Source organism: Micropterus salmoides, unplaced genomic scaffold, assembly GCF_014851395.1.
Source record: "Micropterus salmoides isolate LMB-PRFRI ecotype aquatic unplaced genomic scaffold, ASM1485139v1 Ms_hic_scaffold_2, whole genome shotgun sequence".
In the NCBI taxonomy this organism is placed as follows: domain Eukaryota; kingdom Metazoa; phylum Chordata; class Actinopteri; order Centrarchiformes; family Centrarchidae; genus Micropterus; species Micropterus salmoides.
In genome coordinates, this window is record NW_024041150.1 from 7033122 (window position 1) to 7051101 (window position 17980).

Sequence of the window (17980 nt, forward strand, 5' to 3'; positions counted from 1 at the left end):
ATGCTGGACTGGCAGGACAAAGCAGAACACCACTCCTTCCTCCAGCACCAGAAAAGGGGCCTGTTGTCACATTCAGATTTCTCTCGGTCCAGGTGTATTTATTTATTTACATCTAACGTCACTCTGGTATAACGTTAGTGGTGCATAATGCTACAGAACCAACCATTCCAAATGCTTGGCTTTTATTTTAATATCTATACTCTTACTTCACAAACCAAAAACGGGAGAACGGCTCTTTTTTCAGTTTCTTCGTTTTTGGTTTGAAACGACATACGAAAAAAAGGTGGTTTGTTCGTTTATTGGTTCAAACAAAAAACAAACTATCAGAACGTACACGGACCTAACCACAACATGGAGGAGGAACTAGTAGAAATTACTATTATATAGCCTAATAACAGTAAACAGTGTGGAAGTGCCAGAGCAGCATGAACATTTATAGTGAGTGGACAGTATTGCATAATGAGATATGTAGGCTACATATGAAGTCTGACATGTAGGAAACAGTGTCCTTCCACTTTGACTGTTTAAGCACCAAGCATCACCAATGTAAACACAGAGGCCGCCTCCTCGTCTCACCGGAGCCTTGAGCTCGGACAGAACACGGTGTGCCCGCTGCAGGCTCCAGGACATTGATGGGGCAGGTCTGTGTAAAGATGTTGGCTTAACAGTCTTCGATTTCCCGGTGTTTGGCAGCAAGAGTCCCATTTCCTCCTGACTGGACATTTACTGGGAGCAGCCTTAAGTCCAAGCTGGGCCAGCATGGCTCTATCCCGGCTGTCTTCCCTCTCTTTTGGAGTGATCACCCACCGTGGTGCCTGGTCCTTTTTGATTAAGTAGCCTACAGAAATATGCCTATTGTGCAGTAGTGCTATATCAACATAGTTGATAATGCTCGGTTCAAAGTAAAATTCGAAAGCTGATCCTGGAGTAGAGCAGCTGATCATGCACAGCTATGGCTCAGAAGTAACGGAAGAAGAAAAGTATTGCGAGGTATTGCAAAAGTATTGCAAGGTAATGCAAAAGTATTGCAAGGTATTGCAGAAGTATTGCGAGGTATTGCAAAAGTAAAGTAGTCCTTAAAGAATCCTGTGGTGAGATTTCGGAGGCTCCGTAGGAAACATAACAGAAACATCAACTGATTTTTTACATGGTTTAAGAATATCAAAATTAATATCGTTATCCCAATATTCTTGATCAATATCGCAATAACGCATTTTGTCAATATTTGCACCCCTAGTCAGACCAAGACTGAGAGAAGAGGAAGTAACAGACACACTAACTGCAGCCAGTCAGAACTTTGTGTCCACAGATGAATCAAAGTGTTGAGTTCACTCTAAAGTTTCTTTCCTCTACAGTCCACAGAGAAAACTGACTCAGAGACTTTGATAGTAACATAATAAAATGTTGGATTAACACTCACCTGCCTCAGCCTTCAGCTTTCCTCTTTCTGCTCTGTTAACTCAAAATGGAGTCTAAATTGACTGAATTGTTTCAGCTTCAGGTTCCTTCCTGTTCTCATGAGCCTGTTGCTCCTCCCCTCTTCAAAACTAGTTTGTTCAAGAGTCCGATGCAAATCTGAGAGAACAGGAAATCACACAAACACACAGGGTGCTTCTCAAGTCTCTTAATTGCATCCAGAATTTCCCTCGCTTGCATCTTTTCCTTGTGTCTTAGCCCCACCCATCGGGGATTTTTGGAGATATGAAAGGAAACCAAGCCAGGAGAGAAGGGACAAGAAAATGTTTTTGGAGACATGAGACGTCATTTCCTCCGAAGCGTTGCGTAAAGTGACGTTCATTTCTGATGACGGCGGCTGCTGATCACACGTTGAGCTGTCAGTCAGCTCTAACAATAGAGACTTTTGATGGAGTTTGTGTCTACATACATGTGCACTGTGTTGATACTAATAAAGTCTCACAGTTATCACTGCAGAGCAGCATGATTCTCCTGTTTAACAAACACCTGCACATGAAAAATGATGTGTTACTGAATGTCCTGCTCAAAGGTACAGGATCATTTCTACTGGCACAATGTTGATATTATCTGCATTTTTATTTTGTGATTCTGATTGTAAATTCGTTATTGAGCAACCCAGAATAGGATCATGGTGTCTTGGGAATTATTAGCCTAAATGTTTCAGGGAAATTGAAACGATGCAACTTGTATCAAAGCTGATGCTCAATTTTTGTCTTTCTGTTTATTTCCTCTTCTGATATCCTTTAACACTACTGCATAGTCTACATTTTATTTGCAAATCACATCACTCGTCACCGATCATCACTGCGTTCCATTATATCAATCCAACGATTGGCGTGCCGGTCATTAAAAGACTTCCTTTTTTTTTAGTTTCCGTTTGAGCACTTAGGCTCAGTGTGTGAATGTATGTGAATGGGTGAATGCAATGTAGTGTAAAAAGCACTTTGAGTGACAAAGACTAGAAAGGCATATTGCCACAGTTCAGAAAGGATGTGAACCATTCCCAATAAAGTGGCTAACACTCCTCAAATCACCCTTGAAAACCAGGTTAAGTGGCGTCTCGACTGAAGTTTTCTTTTACAAGAGAGACCTGGCCAAGGTAGCAACCATAAAGAAACACAACATATTAAAATGCTACATATACAACATGACAAAATTCACAAAAAAGAAAACATCTATTCAAACACAATGGCCTCTCAAGAAAAACAACCACGTCTCTCACATTCTGTATGACACTCAATTTACACACACAATTTATCAGTTGATATCCACATATCTAATTTGAGATCTTATTCCATGCCCGGGGTGCATAGTATGAAAATGCAGTATTCCCCAGATCTGTCAAAACCCTGGGTACATTAAAAAGCAACCACTTGGAGGAGCATAGCTGGTAACTAGCAGAATTAAGACAGAGAAGGTTACAGAGGTAAGCTGGAAGTTTACCTAGCATTGCTTTATATATAAAAATATACCAGTGCTGTTTTCTGCGTGTGGTTAGTGATGTCCAACCCACCAAATCATAAAGAATGCCATGGTGAGTAAGGGACTTTGCATTTGTAGTAAAATATAGAGATGCATGATACACTGAATCAAGGCTCCGTAAGATGGAGAAGGGTTCGTGCATATATAATATGTCACCATAATCAATCACAGACAGAAAAGAAGATTCTAAAAAAAAAATTGGCATTGAAAGTAAAGCTAGGTTTTATTCTAAAATAAAAGCCAATCTTCACTTTGAGTTTCCTAACGAGATTTGCAATATGTACATTAAATAAGAGTTTGTCGTCTGTCCATATACCCAAGTACTTGTAAGAGGGCACCCTTTCAATGGATTTACCATCAGATGTAAAAATGCTAAGATCATCAGGCAACTGTAAGCGAACTTTTGAGAAGACCATGAACTTCGTTTTCTGAGGATTTAAAACCAATTTTAAATTGAGCAGAGCAGTTTGCAATGACTGAAATGCAGTCTGAAGCTCTTGCACAACCTGTGGCAGTGTCATCAGCATAGAAGTGTATTTTTGCTTGAATGTCCTTACCTAAATCATTTATAAAAATAGAGTTATCTTAAATTAGTTATCTTAAGAAACTCAGATTTGTGGCCCTATGCATGGACACACTGAGTACAATCTACAAAATAGTTTCTAAACCATTTAACAGCATTAGAACAGAAATCACCATCCCTGAGTTTGTTCAGCAACAATTCATGATCCACAGAATCAAACACCTTGGATAGATATAGGCAGCGCAATGCTGTTTTCTGCCTAAGGCGTTGTAACAACCTGGTCAGTAATACGTGATTGGGATTGAGAATGAGGTGGAATACAACAACTGGAAGGTTTTGGTTAAAGTCAGGTGTTTAATTAACCGAGGAGAGCGCTTGCAGAAGGAAATACAACAGACAGAGGCTATACAGGTGCTGACAAAATAACTGATACACAAAATGAAACAAAAGAGGGTCTTGTCCAAAGACAGTTACATGGCTCTAGGCTCAAAAATACAGAAATAAAGAGGTCAGCACCCATAAGCTTACAAAAATACAATGGAAGAAAACAAACTAGCAGTTATTCTGCAAACTTAGGTCTCAAACTAACTCTTGGTACACTGTATCAACAAGGTGATTTACAAAGGCTCCAAGAACACTGACTGAAGCCACTCAGGCAGGCAACAGAAAGGCAATACTAAAAAACACAAACACACTCTAAACTAACACAGTGGTACTCTCTAGACTAACACAATGGTATGCAACCAACAGCGAGGCGAACCGATCACTGGTTCACAGCCGCCATGAACTTCTTCTTCTTATGGATTTGCGGCAGTTTAGATGCTTCTAGGCGTATTACTGCCCTCCTCAGGAAGTCGCTATAATGACAGTGTTATTGCTTCAAATTTTTACATATAGCCCTGTATCGTGTAAGAACTATAATACTACTTTGACAATCAAGTGGTCGTTCTCATTTTGCCCCAATATAGATTTAATTGAGTATGACCGAACTCCCAAATCTGATAATCTCTTGAATAAAATGCACCTTTCTATGTTGTATTTGTTACATTTCAGGAAAACATGTTCCACTGTTTCAGAATTCCCACACTCACAAAGCCCATTAGGATGCTTTCCAAAAACATGTAAGGACTGATTCAACCCACAATGCCCAAGTCTTAACCTACAGATTTTAACAGAATCTCTTCTGGATCCATAACAATGCCTGAGATTGCAAAGAGTAGTAATGTCTCCCCTTGGTCTCATTGTCCCACAATCTTTGTCATTCCTTTTCCATACTCTGTTTAAATTTTTCTTTTAGTTCCACTCTTCCCAATGATATATTTATAGCTGTCTCTAACTTCTTTTGGCTTGAACAGTCTGCTATTTCATTTCCTTCAACTCCAGCATGAACATAACATTGCTACTAATCTCTGAAATTCTAAATAATACAGCCAGAATTTCACTTATGATATCAGGACGGGTTTTTGCTTTGCCGCCTTTCAAGGCCATAAGGGCAGCTGCAGAGTTGGAGCAGATTAAGACTTATTTCCACGTCCTCAATCCACCACAGAGCCCAAAGAATTGCTAGTAGCTCTGTTGTAAAGACAGAACTTCCGATTGTAATTCTCTTGTTGATCCTAAGGTCCAGTTGAGCTATATACACCCCAAAGCCTGCTCTCCCACTCTCTGGTTCCCTGGCACCATCTGTAAAAATTTTCAGATGTTTGTTTGTTCTTGTAAGAAAGTTAAATCAATATCCAGTTCTTGCATTACCCAATAAGGAATAGGTAGGCAAATTGTGTAGATTGCCGTGTTTTCTTGCATCATTCTCACTTGTTTTGTCCACTGACTTATGCATTCAAAAAATGATTTGTTTCTTATCTTTCTGCAAGAGTCCAATGATCCTTGCATAAGGCACCTAGCTGGGAGTGTTAGATTAGGCCCACTCAATTTTACCCAGTACTGCATTCCCAACTTATTACGCCTCAAACATAAGGGCATTTCACCCATTTCAATGAGCACAGCAGGGATTGGAGATGTCCTGAGAACTCCACAACAGAGTCTCAGTGCCTCAGCCTGCAGAGTATCTAACTTCCTTAACACTGACTGGGCTGTAGAACCATAAACAAAGCACGATTTGAGCTCTTATCATTGCCTGATATACTAGATGCATGGAACCCCTCTCTGCCCCCAGTCAAATCCCGCCAAACTTCTCATTATATTATTATATATAATTATATTATTATAAAGTTCCATTCTCCAATTCTGGATAAGCTTGAGGAAGCAATTGATAAATCGAAGCAACTGTTGGTATTCTTACCAATGTGAAACCTAGTTGGCCTTCCATCATTTATTACTACCAAATCATACTTGTCCAGAAAGTCTTCTACTATCTTGCCATTATCATTTTTAGCGATTTTAATTAATCGCTTCCCCATAACAGGTTATGGGCATTAAAATCCCCAACCCATTTAACAGAACCCCTCACATGCTCCATAATCTCATCAAATTCAGACATTACCAAGAGTTTGCAATTATCTTGACGGCTTTGTTTAGAGTCAAACTTCTTTCATTATTTTAATCTCTGGATTCATCTGCATCTTTGCTCCAATGGTCTTCTACTCTAAAAATGTCTACTTATATGACTTTGCATCACTTTTCTCTAAAACCTATTTTTGTGAACTCGTCCCAGACGGTTTTGCCAATCGACCTGAAACTTTGGCAGGATCATCTACGGACGTCGCTGTTCAAAGTTATCAAAAGAATTTTGATAAAATTAAACACATCAGACAATCTGTTTCTTTTTCATTGATTTTTACTTTTGTGTCTTTACGTACAATTTTACATAAATGCCCTTAAATCAAAATTGGCTTAAGCTATTGTAACTAAACTTGACACATCTGTTCAGATGCTCGGCCCGAGGTTCGCTGAGCAGTCCCGGGATATTCTTCACTAGGGGGCACTTCACTTGCAAAAGTTTATACCTCGTAATTCGCTGGATAGATTTGTACGAAATTCAGTTTGTATGATCTCGGGTCCCTACTCAGTTGATGTATAAAATATGGTAATAATTGCACAAAGTGGGCGTGGCTTATTACAAGAAATGTAAATTTCTAGACATTTCTCATTCCTAACTAAGAAAATCATCCGTACATCCTAGAGAGCTGAACTTATTTCAGCACATCCACTGATATGTGGAAACGTTTGCCTCACTGCAACCTATGGCCAATTCAGAAGTCATTCACTCTATTTTTCAGAATATGCTGATTCAATTAAAATCTATATCTCCAAAAGTGTTTCTTCACTACCAAACTCAACAGAGTCGTTCTCCAGATGGCCGATATCAAGTGTTTCAAAGGGTTTTCAGATCGGTCAAATAGTCAGTCTGCAGTGATATTCAGTAGCTTGTATCTTTTATTATCTTTTTAAATCAGTTTTGGATCAAATGCCACCAAAATAATTCACAACACACCCAAAACGGGCAGAATGATCTGTGATTTTTTTCAGAATTTTCTGACAAACATCTTCACAGTTGTAAGCATTTTATGTTTAAACTGAAAAAACTATCCAGGTCTGGCACATGTGACGTCACTACCTCCACTTTTGAAAAGGTGTGTAGAAACAGCCTCACACCAGTAGCTGAGTCAGTAAGTCACCTGTTCTGGAGATCTGCAGGTCTATCGTTCAAATCCCTAGGTGACCGAGTCAGACTTGCTGACAATGGGGGTGTTCAGATTATGGCAGTTCTCTATTTTATTTGGATCCCGTGACACTTTATTCTTATTTTTCTCTGCTTAAAAGTGTTTGTGCAGCTTAAACTTAAAATCTAGGAAACACAAAATGTCGCAGGTGGGTTGAACATTTTACCCAGTAGTCAGGTACATATAATGACGCTCTCTGATCTCAAGGTGATGCTGTAAAAATCAAGTTTGTGTTTCTTAAGTCGTCTGCGTCTGTTCTTCTCCTCTGAAAATGTCAAATGTTGCGTTTTTTTCGCGACTGTTTTGGATCCCGATCATTGCCGCGGCTATATTGTGCATTGTCCCTGTGAAATAAAACAAACTGTCCCTATATGAGGAAACAGAACAAATACATATATGTACATCATCTTAATCACTGATAATGACTAAAGTTTATAATTAGTACCTTAATATTATGTTTTGCTGATTCATGTGGTGCAAAACAAAAGATTTAACAAGTTATTAAAATGTTCTGGTGTTCAGTGTGACCAACGTTTAAGACAGCACTGACTTTTCACCAAGTTTCAGTGACAGCATACTGTTAACAACGGATCAAATGAGGACGTGAAAGTGAAAGAGGTCGTTCACAGTGACAAACCTCCAGATAATTATCAGCAGACTTTGCAGCTCTTTACTTCAGTTTTCTGTAAGAACACAATCTGTTGGGATAAACTAGAAAACCAGATTATTTATTAATACGGTTCTTATTAAAAATTTAGCAATGCCAGTAAAACTCCTGCAAGCTGCAGTGAAAACATGAAGTCTCTTGGACAACTGTCCTACTGTAGGCTGAGGAGGAGCAGCACTCATTCTCTCTCCTCTCCAGACACTGCCAGCATCAGTGTTTCTCAACTTGTCTCCAGTTTATGAATATTCACATCTACAAACAGTAAAAACCAAATCAGAACAAATGAGAGCAGATGTTCTTCATCAAAGGTGAGTCGTGTTAGCTGTCAGGGCTCTCAGCTGTGAAAGTCCAGATGAGGTCAGTGTTACAGAAGGTCTGCAGGCTGATGGGAGAGTTTTCACAGCAGCTGGAGACGCTGACAGAGCTCCACAAAGTCCAACCTGCAGGAACACTGAAGAAGAAGAAGAAGAAGAAGAGTCTGTAGTCTCAGGACAACATGTGATAAACAGGCTGAGAGGTCAGCTGACACATCTACAGTCAAACTGCCTCTTTAAATATTTGATCTGGATTAATTCAACAGCAGGATCACATGCAGGCTGACAGTGTGTTGGTGGCTGTGATCGTTCCTCCTGTCCACACTGACTGAAGTGATGCCGTCCTAACACCACTACACTGTGAGAAATGGAGGACAAGATCCACAGGCTGAGTAAAAAGGACTTCTACAGTTCAGCTGAAGGTCACATGAGGCCTGGGCAGTCTGAGTTCACAGGTCAAGTGGGGATCTACAAGGTCTGTTTTAGACCAAGTTCCCTCTTTGTGTTTGTTTCCCTCCACTGTAGCTCAACAAGGAAACTCAAAGAGCCAATTTCAGAAGAACTCAAACATGTTTTAGGTCCTAAATGTGTTGAGTTTGCTGTGTTAGTACAAGTTCACATCTGAAGGTGCAGCAGGAACAGAGCTTTGTGAAGGCTGTGTTATTTCTCATCATTCCTCTCAGTCACATGACCAACACACAGAGCTCTGACTGGAGGAGACAGCTCAGGGTTTTACTGCTCTGCTTCATGGCGCTGTTGAGCACAGATAGTGAGTAGATGAGTCCCAGACCAGCTCCTTGAACTCTTGACAAGAATCTGATGCAAACCTCATATTTCACCACAGCAAATTTATTTGAATGTCTTATCATACTTTCCTCTTAACATGCTGACAGAAGTGAGGAGAAAGGACACCAGAAGCTACACTGGCTAATTTGATTGGCCTAATTGAAAAGTTCATGGAAGAGACTCACACGTCTTTTAATACCCTACAATCAATGGTTATCTCGTGGTCGCCTGGCAGATGTTAAAAACGTAGATTGGAGATCCACAATTCTGGAGAGCCTTTGTGCCAAACTGGCTAAGAGTAATGTTAACATATGTGAAAGGCTAAATGACCTGGAATCTCACAGACTCCACCAAAACCTACATGTGATAGGCATCCTGGAGGGAACAGAAGGACCACAGACTTCTTCAGCGAGACTCTGGGGATGTCCGCCCAGCCAAACCTCCTGCCCATCTGTGATCGGGTTTATTGAAGCCTCGGACACAAACCAACGGACCCCAAGCCACCTCCACGGCCTATTATTAGGCGAGGAATACTGCGACTATCATGGGAGCAGGGTGCACATGTTTCAGGACTGGCCCCAGAAGTTGCCCACCGGAGGGCTGCTTTCAGACATGTCAAAGCTAAGATGCAGGATGCTACTTGTTTACGGTACGGCCTGCTCCCTGCTGCAGCGCTACAGGCGACCGCCGAGGTGAGCAAGAAGTCTTTGACAGAAATACAAAAAGGTAAAAAGAGCTCTCATTAATATTAATGACAACATGCTGCTAATTCAATAAAGACGTAGTGACTTCACCTCTTAAACTCTGCAGCTCCACCAGTGGCTCCAGCTATACAAATTCATGTTGTGCAGCCAAACACAAAGAAAAACCCACAGAAACTGATTTAAGATTCCACTCAAGTTTCCAAAGATGCCAAATATGTCAGGATGAACTTTGGGGAAATGGGAACAAAAGACATCTACAATATTTCTTAAAATCAAAGCTTCTTCAGTTTAAACTATTATACTATAACAGTTCTTTCTGGATTGGTAGCGTTCTCCTGTCCTTCTGGCCTATGGGTAATAAGCAGCTACAAGTTCTTCTTCAACAATCTGCTTTAATCGACACCAAGATGTATGACAGTACACACACACACACGTGTCGTAGCACGTTTTACACCTCTCCTCTTTCGCACTTCCCTGTCTCACCCTGGAAACATGCAGGTGGGAATCCTCTGCTCTGAATTAACAAATGATAAGGAAACAGTTACTGTGTGTACTAATAAACTCAATTGTGCAAGTCCAGAAATACCATATATCCGAGTTTCATATCAAATTAAGAAACCAAAATCTATAATGAGCACAGTAACTAAGATTACAATACTTTAACAGCTGATCTCTGACAAACTGCTGCCCCTCAATCTGAATAAAGAATAAATGATGGAGATAAAAATCCATTTCTAATCCAATCAGATGTGTTCAGGTTTTAAATGTGGAGCTCAACATTACTATGTCCTAATCAATGAGCTTTTCCCTAAAATGAGTAGAGGGACTTTGTCATTGTGTCATTGTGGATCATCATAATGTCAGCCTTCTACAGACATCATCCAAATGTCAGCACAACATTCATACCATTGTTCTACCAGACTGTCCTGGTCCCAACATACTCTAAAACATAAACTGAGGAATGGAATAACATTCCACCTTCCCACATCTGCCTTTAATACAGAATTAATTTGAACAAATTGGTACTGAATGAGTTTGCCAGGTCTTTTGGTAAATATACACCTAAATCTTTAATAGAAACTTCGTCCCACTTTAACCGGCATTTCTTGCCTATTCATAGGGGGATCGTAATTTAAGGCCAGAACTTTTGTATTCGACACATAAAATTTAGAACCATACAACATGAGTAATTTATACTTTTGCGTCAAATCGATGGCGTAGGTGACGGCGTAGGCTATGGGGCTACGCAGAGGATACGCCGTCGCCTGACGTGCACCTCCTCAAAAATGCAACTACACGTCAAGTCGATGCGGACCGTAAGCTCTGTCACTGGTCGGCTGGGTAGCCTCGCAATGCCTCCGAGCGACCGGAAGTACCCCGTGCTTTGAAGGAACATTTGAATCAATATATTTGACCTTCATAACCCGAGCGAAATGACTCGTTTCGCTATCAGAATGTGATCCATTCGGTCGGTAACATTTGAAAAGGCTAACCAGCAGCACATTTACAATTTTACCCCCATTTACGTTAACGGAGCGCTAAACCGGAAGTTAGCCTACTCGGCCGGCAAAAGTCTTATCGGTGTAGATGTGTGGATATAATCAAAGTTTCATATTATTATGTTGCATTTCATACAAGCAATTGTTCACAGTTTACACACGTTTTCAGGACGTTTCAGGAAGAGATCTACCAGGGACGCGAGGACTGCACGTAGCACTCTGTAGCAATCCTAATACAGTCTGTTTATAACTCTAGTGTATTGTGCTCTCTGGTAGGACAACATGGAACTACACGTCTAAACAACACGTGGTTTTAGTAGCCCTTGGTTTCATATCGGTTACGTAAGGATTTGGTATATATTCTGGTCTTTGGCTAACAAGAGCGGAGAAACAGCACACCCCTTCCTGCAGCCCTGAAAATGGAGCAGAAAGGTTCCCATTTACTTTAAATCTGGCTGTTGGATTATTATATGTTTGAATTATTTTTACAAAAGCCAAATCTAGACAGAACTTTATATAAAAAATTCCAGCTAACTGGATCAAAAGCTTTTTGAGCATCTAAGCTAATCAGGGCTGATTCTATCCAACTACCTGTGGCATGTTTAATTAAATATAATGTTCTCCTAATATTATCCTGCGTTTGTCTCTGCTTAATAAAGCCAGCTTGATCAAGGTGGATAAGATCTAGTAAACATTTTTAAAGCCTTCTTGCCATAACAGATGTGAACAGTTGATAGTCTACATTCAAAACATTAATAGGTCTCAAATTGTCACATTTTTGTTTTTTTCCCACCTTAGGAATAAAGGAATATAATTACTTCTCGCCATGAAGGAGGCATTTCTTGTTCTTTTAAGTACCCAATTGTAGACCCTGGCTAACAGAGGAGCCAACTTAACCCTTAGCACCTTATACCATTCCGGTCTTCATCCTTAAAATGATTTTAATTAACAAACACGCTGTGAACTACACTGTATATTTACTACCAGACTGAAGCATATCGCTCATCTTTCCTCTGTTCTGCTGCTTTCACCGTCACCTACTGCCACCTGTCACGTGGCTACTGTGCAGCACAGAGTGCAGGTTAAAATCGTTAACGTTAGTTACACATTGATTTTATTGATTATGTGTAAAGTTTAGTCTGTCCGTCTGGTCCGGTCAGAGCTGCACTTCCGCATTTCCAAGTTCCGCCTTTTCATTTCATCAACATTACGTTATCAATTAAACTCTATATAATCGATTGACATTTGTGAATCGATTCATAATCATTCAAGTGCACATCGCGATGCATCTAAAAATCAGTTATTTCCACCCCCCATAAAAGAATACTGTTTCCATGAAAGGGTGTGGTCTACAATGTTTAGGTAGTTGGTACATGTCAAAGTAACAACCATGAAATTGACGATCCAAGATTTCCCAGCAGAACATTGCCCAAAGCATTACACTGCCTCCGCCGGCTTGCCTTCTTCCCATAGTGCATCCTGGTGCCATATGTTCCCCAGGTAAGCGACGCACACACAACCGGCCAGCCACGTGATGTTAAAGGATGTACATCTGTTGGATTGGACCACACGGGCCAGTCTTCGCTCCCCACATGCATGAAGACGTTGCCAGTTCATAGGTTTTTCTTCATGGAACACTTTTGTTTTGGAGATGCTCTGACGAAGTCTTCTAGCCATCACAGTTTGACCATGGTCAAAGTCACTCAAATCCTTACGCTTGGCCCATTTTTCCTGCTTCTAAAACATCAACTCTGAGGACACAATGGTCACTTGCTGATTAATATATTCAACACACTGAAAGGTGCCATGGTAACGAGATAATCAGAGGTTTGTGAAGGTTCTCAGTCATCCAGGTCATAGTTATCCAGCGAAGGTTGAGGTTAAGGGCAACTGGACTTGGTTGAAGATATTAGAAGATGTTTCGTCCCTCCTCCAAGAGACTTCTTCAGTTTTGACTGACTGGTAGGGAAACTCTATTTAACCTGTGGGATCGTTAGCTAGGATTGTTGATATCGCTGGTTTGTTAGTGCTCCTGGCTGTGGTAATGACAGTCGTCATGGTCGTTAGAGCCACCCATGGCCAAGTCTGAATGACCATCGTTAGCATCTTCACCTGAGGACAAGAGGAAATGTTTGTTCAGTTTCCTGGAAAGTGATGAAAAGCAATGCTGTCCTTTCAACACCATCATTCTGAGATTGACTCCTGAAAGCTAAAAACTGAAAGCAAAAAGCACTTTATAGAGCAAATACTGTCAATCTAAGGTTCTTCCAGTTTTGCAGTAGAAGGCAGCTGTGTGTCACGTTAATGCCAAGTGCAGACACACAGGACTACGGGATTTGTACCCAAATGCAGAACACTCAGGCGGAGCAGGTACAGTTCTCCGTGTTTATTTAAACCAAGTGATTGCAACTTACACCACAGATGAGGTGGACAGTCTGGGGAATAAACAAATCCAAAAAACAGGTACAGACAGAAATATAGAACACAACAGAACAAATCAGTTAATAGGCAGAGACACTCAACAACATGAGCAGATGATGATTCACATGGTTCCACTTCCAGCATCGATTGTTGTCAGACTATATTTAATATTGAATACATTTCCTTCAAGCGTCTGATGTTTTTCCCCACATTTGTTATAATATCTGACCACACATTATTTTCAATATCAGTTGCATGTTTACTTGAAACGTTGTGCAAAGTTCCCCAATGGGCTCTGAGGTATTTTTTCTCCCATTTGGAGAAAATGCAGTGCGTTTTGTACACAACGGAGTGTTCAAGGCACCATGATTTCCAACAATTTCAAAAGAAAACAGGACACAACTCAACAACCCAAAACTGGAAAGCAGAAAACAAATGAACAGAGGTTTCTTTTCCACGAAGTGAAAAGCTGCAGATTGAGTCTTTAGCTGTTTGACGTCAGACGAATGTGACACTATCTCTATTATACTAACACTGATGCATATACTACTTTACATCAGGTTGGTACTAACTAACATCAGCTGTGCGAGATCCAGTACAGATTGAACCATCTGGTCAGCAGTGAAAGTTTCTCTAGCAGGAAGAGACTCTCCCTCTGACAGAGAGCACAGAGACGGTGAGGAAACATATGACCAGAACCCCAATCCAGGATAAAGAGGTTCAGTGAATAGGTGGATCAGTGTGTCAGTGGAGACTCTGTAGAAGGACAGAGTGCCAGCAGGACAGTCCACATACACTGCTACTCTGTCAGAGGAGGAAGATGTTCTTCTGTCATTGTGCCAGACAGAGTAACCAACATCATCAGAGCAGCTCAGACTCCAGGACTGATCATTCCCTCCAAACACAAAGGCTGTATTGTCGCCTCTCCTTCCAATTCCCCTGTAAATAACTGATATTTCAACTCCTCCTCTCCACTCGACCTCCCAGTAACAGCGACCAGTCAGACCATCTCTACACAGCAGCTGAGGACACTGGAAGTCAAACCTGTCTGGATGATCAGGATGTGACTGATCCTCTCTCATACGTGTCGCCTTCCTGTTGTTGTCAGACAGTTTGATCTTTCTGTGTGTTTGTGTCGAGTGCGAGTTCACAGGAATCTAATGGAGAGAACGAGACACAATAAACCTGCAGTTATTAATCCATCATCTGTTCACTGATTGACATTTGGTGATGACATCAGAGCTTTGAATGAGCGATGTCAGTGTGAAGATGGTTGAATATGTGATGCTTTCATGAATCAAATGAAAAACATGCTTACACTTCCTCAGACCTGGTCTCATCCATCGGACTCTACTAGGCTTCACCCTGAAAGGGAAGAGGGGTGTCAAACCGGCACATCCTCTTTCAGCATCAAACATGAACGTTACATCACACTCATACAGAGGTTTGTTATTCTCTACACTCATGGATGGGCAAAGATACAAAATGTACTGTATTTAAAAGTAAGATACGAAACACCCCAATTTAGTGTATCAAAACATAAATACTAAGGTACAATGAAATCACTGTGCAAACCTTCTATCTATCTGTCTTTTTCTGATTTGACACCCACTTTATCCCCTGGATCCACGTCTGTTTAGAGACATACTAGCAGGACAAGGCAGCTAACTTGACATTGCAGGAACCTTGACCATATGTCAAAGACAGATTAAACCTCCCAAAAAGAAAAGCCCACCTAGCCTGATATGAGTTTAGCTGTTTGGCAGATTGAATATATGAGATTCTTATGATCAATCCACACAACGAAGAAATGGCCAGTACCCTCCAACCAGTGGTGCAATTTCTCTAGGGTCAGTTTCTCTAGGTTTCAGTTTAACATACAGCTTCTTCATTTTCCAGCAAGAGTTGAAGTATCTGGCATACATGTTGTTCATGCTCAGGGAGAGATTTATTACTTATTATTCCAAAAAGAGACTCCACTTGGACTTGCATAAAATGACTTGTGAAGATCTCTGACCTGCACACACTAAACAGTATTAAAAATAACTTGTACTTTGAGTGGTTTATTGACCTAAGTATTATATTTTACTTGAGTAGGGTTGTGAAATGGTTATTTTCAATTTTACTCAAGTATTTTTGGAAATTGTATATTATAATAAAGTAGTAACAATCAACAGCTGTCTTAGAGATATTTACTAAAAATACATGTAATAGAGTAAGTAACTCAGCTCAAGGGCAGATCCCTGTGAGACAAAACAATCTCTTAGAATGCAAATGCACTTCAAATAAAACAAATGGTACTCTTCTGAGAAAGGTTACAGGAAATCTTAACAGCATCTGAGGTATTACAATACCTAACTGGTGATGATTAATTTGTTATTACTGAATAATTATTTCTTACCAAGATTTTCTTTACTCTGACCACCACTGACTGTACTTCCTCTTTTCAGTCAACATTCTGCAGGAAGCATTATACTGTACACTCGCTCTTAGATGTCACCTGGTGGTTGTTGGTGAACATAACAACTCCGGAGAGTTGAATTAAAAAGTAAATGGACTGTGATATATGGAAGTAAAAGTGAACAATACAAAGTGGATTGTGATCCAGTATTATTTGACTTTGACATCATCATTTATATGCACTTAAATCGCTCTCATACACAGAAGTTTGTTTTTCTCTATAAATACAACAAACAAGCTTCAGCTCCTCACTCTGTATACATGACATCTGCTGCATATGTTCTTCTGATGTAATGATCATTATCTCTATCGTCTGTATGTGAAATAAACAACAAAATAATAATTCCTTTCATTTCGGGGAAAGATTTTTATTGGCCAACGGCTATGACTCATTATCTTCCATTATTAAACAACTGTTGATCTGTTTATTTATGAACATATAAATAGTTAGTTTATATTTATTTCCGTTCTCATTTCCTGATCTAAATATGAGATAGATCTGTGTAAACGGTAAGATGAAAAGATAAACTTGTGTTTCTGTTGGTCTTTCCATAACAATCTTTCACCTACTGACAAGTTGTTTCCTCTCAGCCCTGGAACATTTGTGTATGATGATTCCAGCTGATGAGCAGCTCTAGTCTGAAGTCTATGTGCTACTATTTTGTAACAGTGTGATGAGTCAGTGTTTATCAGCTTAGAGATCCAGGCCCACAGTCTTCCTCCTCTCCATACCTGAGAGTGTTCAGTATCCAGTGTGGAAGTTCCAGCACAGCAGACAGCAGCTTCATTCCTGAATCCTGCAGGTTATTACTCAGGTCTAGGTCTCTCAGACTAGAGGACTGGGAGCTGAGGAGGTTACAGCTGCTCAGTCTGAAGAGACACTCAACAAGAATTAAAATGTCATTCTGATATAGATTTAATCTTGACTAAAGTGCAATCATAAAGAACAATGATCTAAGCTTACACTTAAACTCACAGGGAACTGCTGGACCTGTATTTTTATCAGTTAATCAAATTTAAACACTTTAAAGTTGTTTATTGAAGCTGAAGATCAACTTTATCTAGATGGTAACTGGTAAGGGGCTACCAACTTTGGTTATATATTATTTCGTCCCTACACTAGCTAAAATCCTTGCTTGTTCTACTCCAAACAAGATGAAAATTAGAAAGTTGCAGTGAAACTTCTCTGTATCTGAAGAAGTTCATCTGTGAGCTGAATAAAATAAAATCTTGTGGACAAAGCTTTTTTACTCTATGAGGGCTTTTCCAGGGGCTCAACAGAGACTAAACCTGCATTTTGACTGAAGGAACAGTGAAATACACTGAAACAAAATTATAAATGCAACACTTTTGTTTTTGCCCCCATTCATCATGAGCTGAACTCAAAGATATAAGACTTTCTCAAAGTACACAAAAGGCCTATTTCTCTCAAATATTGTTCACAAATCTGTCAATATCTGTGTTAGTGAGCTCTTCTCCTTTGCCGAGATAATCCATCCACCTCACAGGCATATCAAGATGTTGATCAGACAGCATGGGTATTGCCCAGGCGTGCCTTAGGCTGGCCACAATAAAAGACCACTCCAAAATGTGCAGTTCCATCACCACTGCCAGCAGCAACTGAAGAGTGTCCTCCGAGTATTTCTTCACATAAGATACATCCAGATCTTTTTCTGATGACAGTTAGATGAAGACCAGAGCTGACCTCTGAGCAGGGGGAGAGTTCATCTGTGGAGAGACTTCCTGAACTCAGGGACTGTTGGATCTCCTCCACTAGAGAATGTTCATTCAGAGAGTTGATGCTTTTCTCTGCAAGATCTCTCTGAGAGATTTTCCTGCAACTTCATCTTGATGTACTCGACTGTTATCAGGTTGGTCTGTGAGCTGCTTTCTGTCTGTGTCAGCAGGCCTTAAAGGTTAGTCTTATTGGTCTGCAATAAAAGTCCCAGGAGGAAGTGGAGAAACAAC

At 40.3% G+C, this 17980-nt stretch overlaps 1 long non-coding RNA gene and 1 pseudogene across 1 annotated transcript; both read right to left on the bottom strand.

Annotated features, from left to right (window-relative positions):
* LOC119911421 overlaps positions 1–1598 on the bottom strand; it is a 51719-nt pseudogene extending 50121 nt beyond the window's left edge.
* A 13077-nt stretch (positions 1599–14675) lies between these two features.
* On the bottom strand, positions 14676–17461 carry LOC119911435. The gene is made up of 3 exons (XR_005445861.1): positions 16745–17461; positions 14871–14917; positions 14676–14709 (listed from the first exon to the last, which is right to left on the bottom strand). It is a non-coding gene; the product is annotated as an uncharacterized LOC119911435 (long non-coding RNA).
* Between the last annotated feature and the right edge of the window lie 519 nt (positions 17462–17980).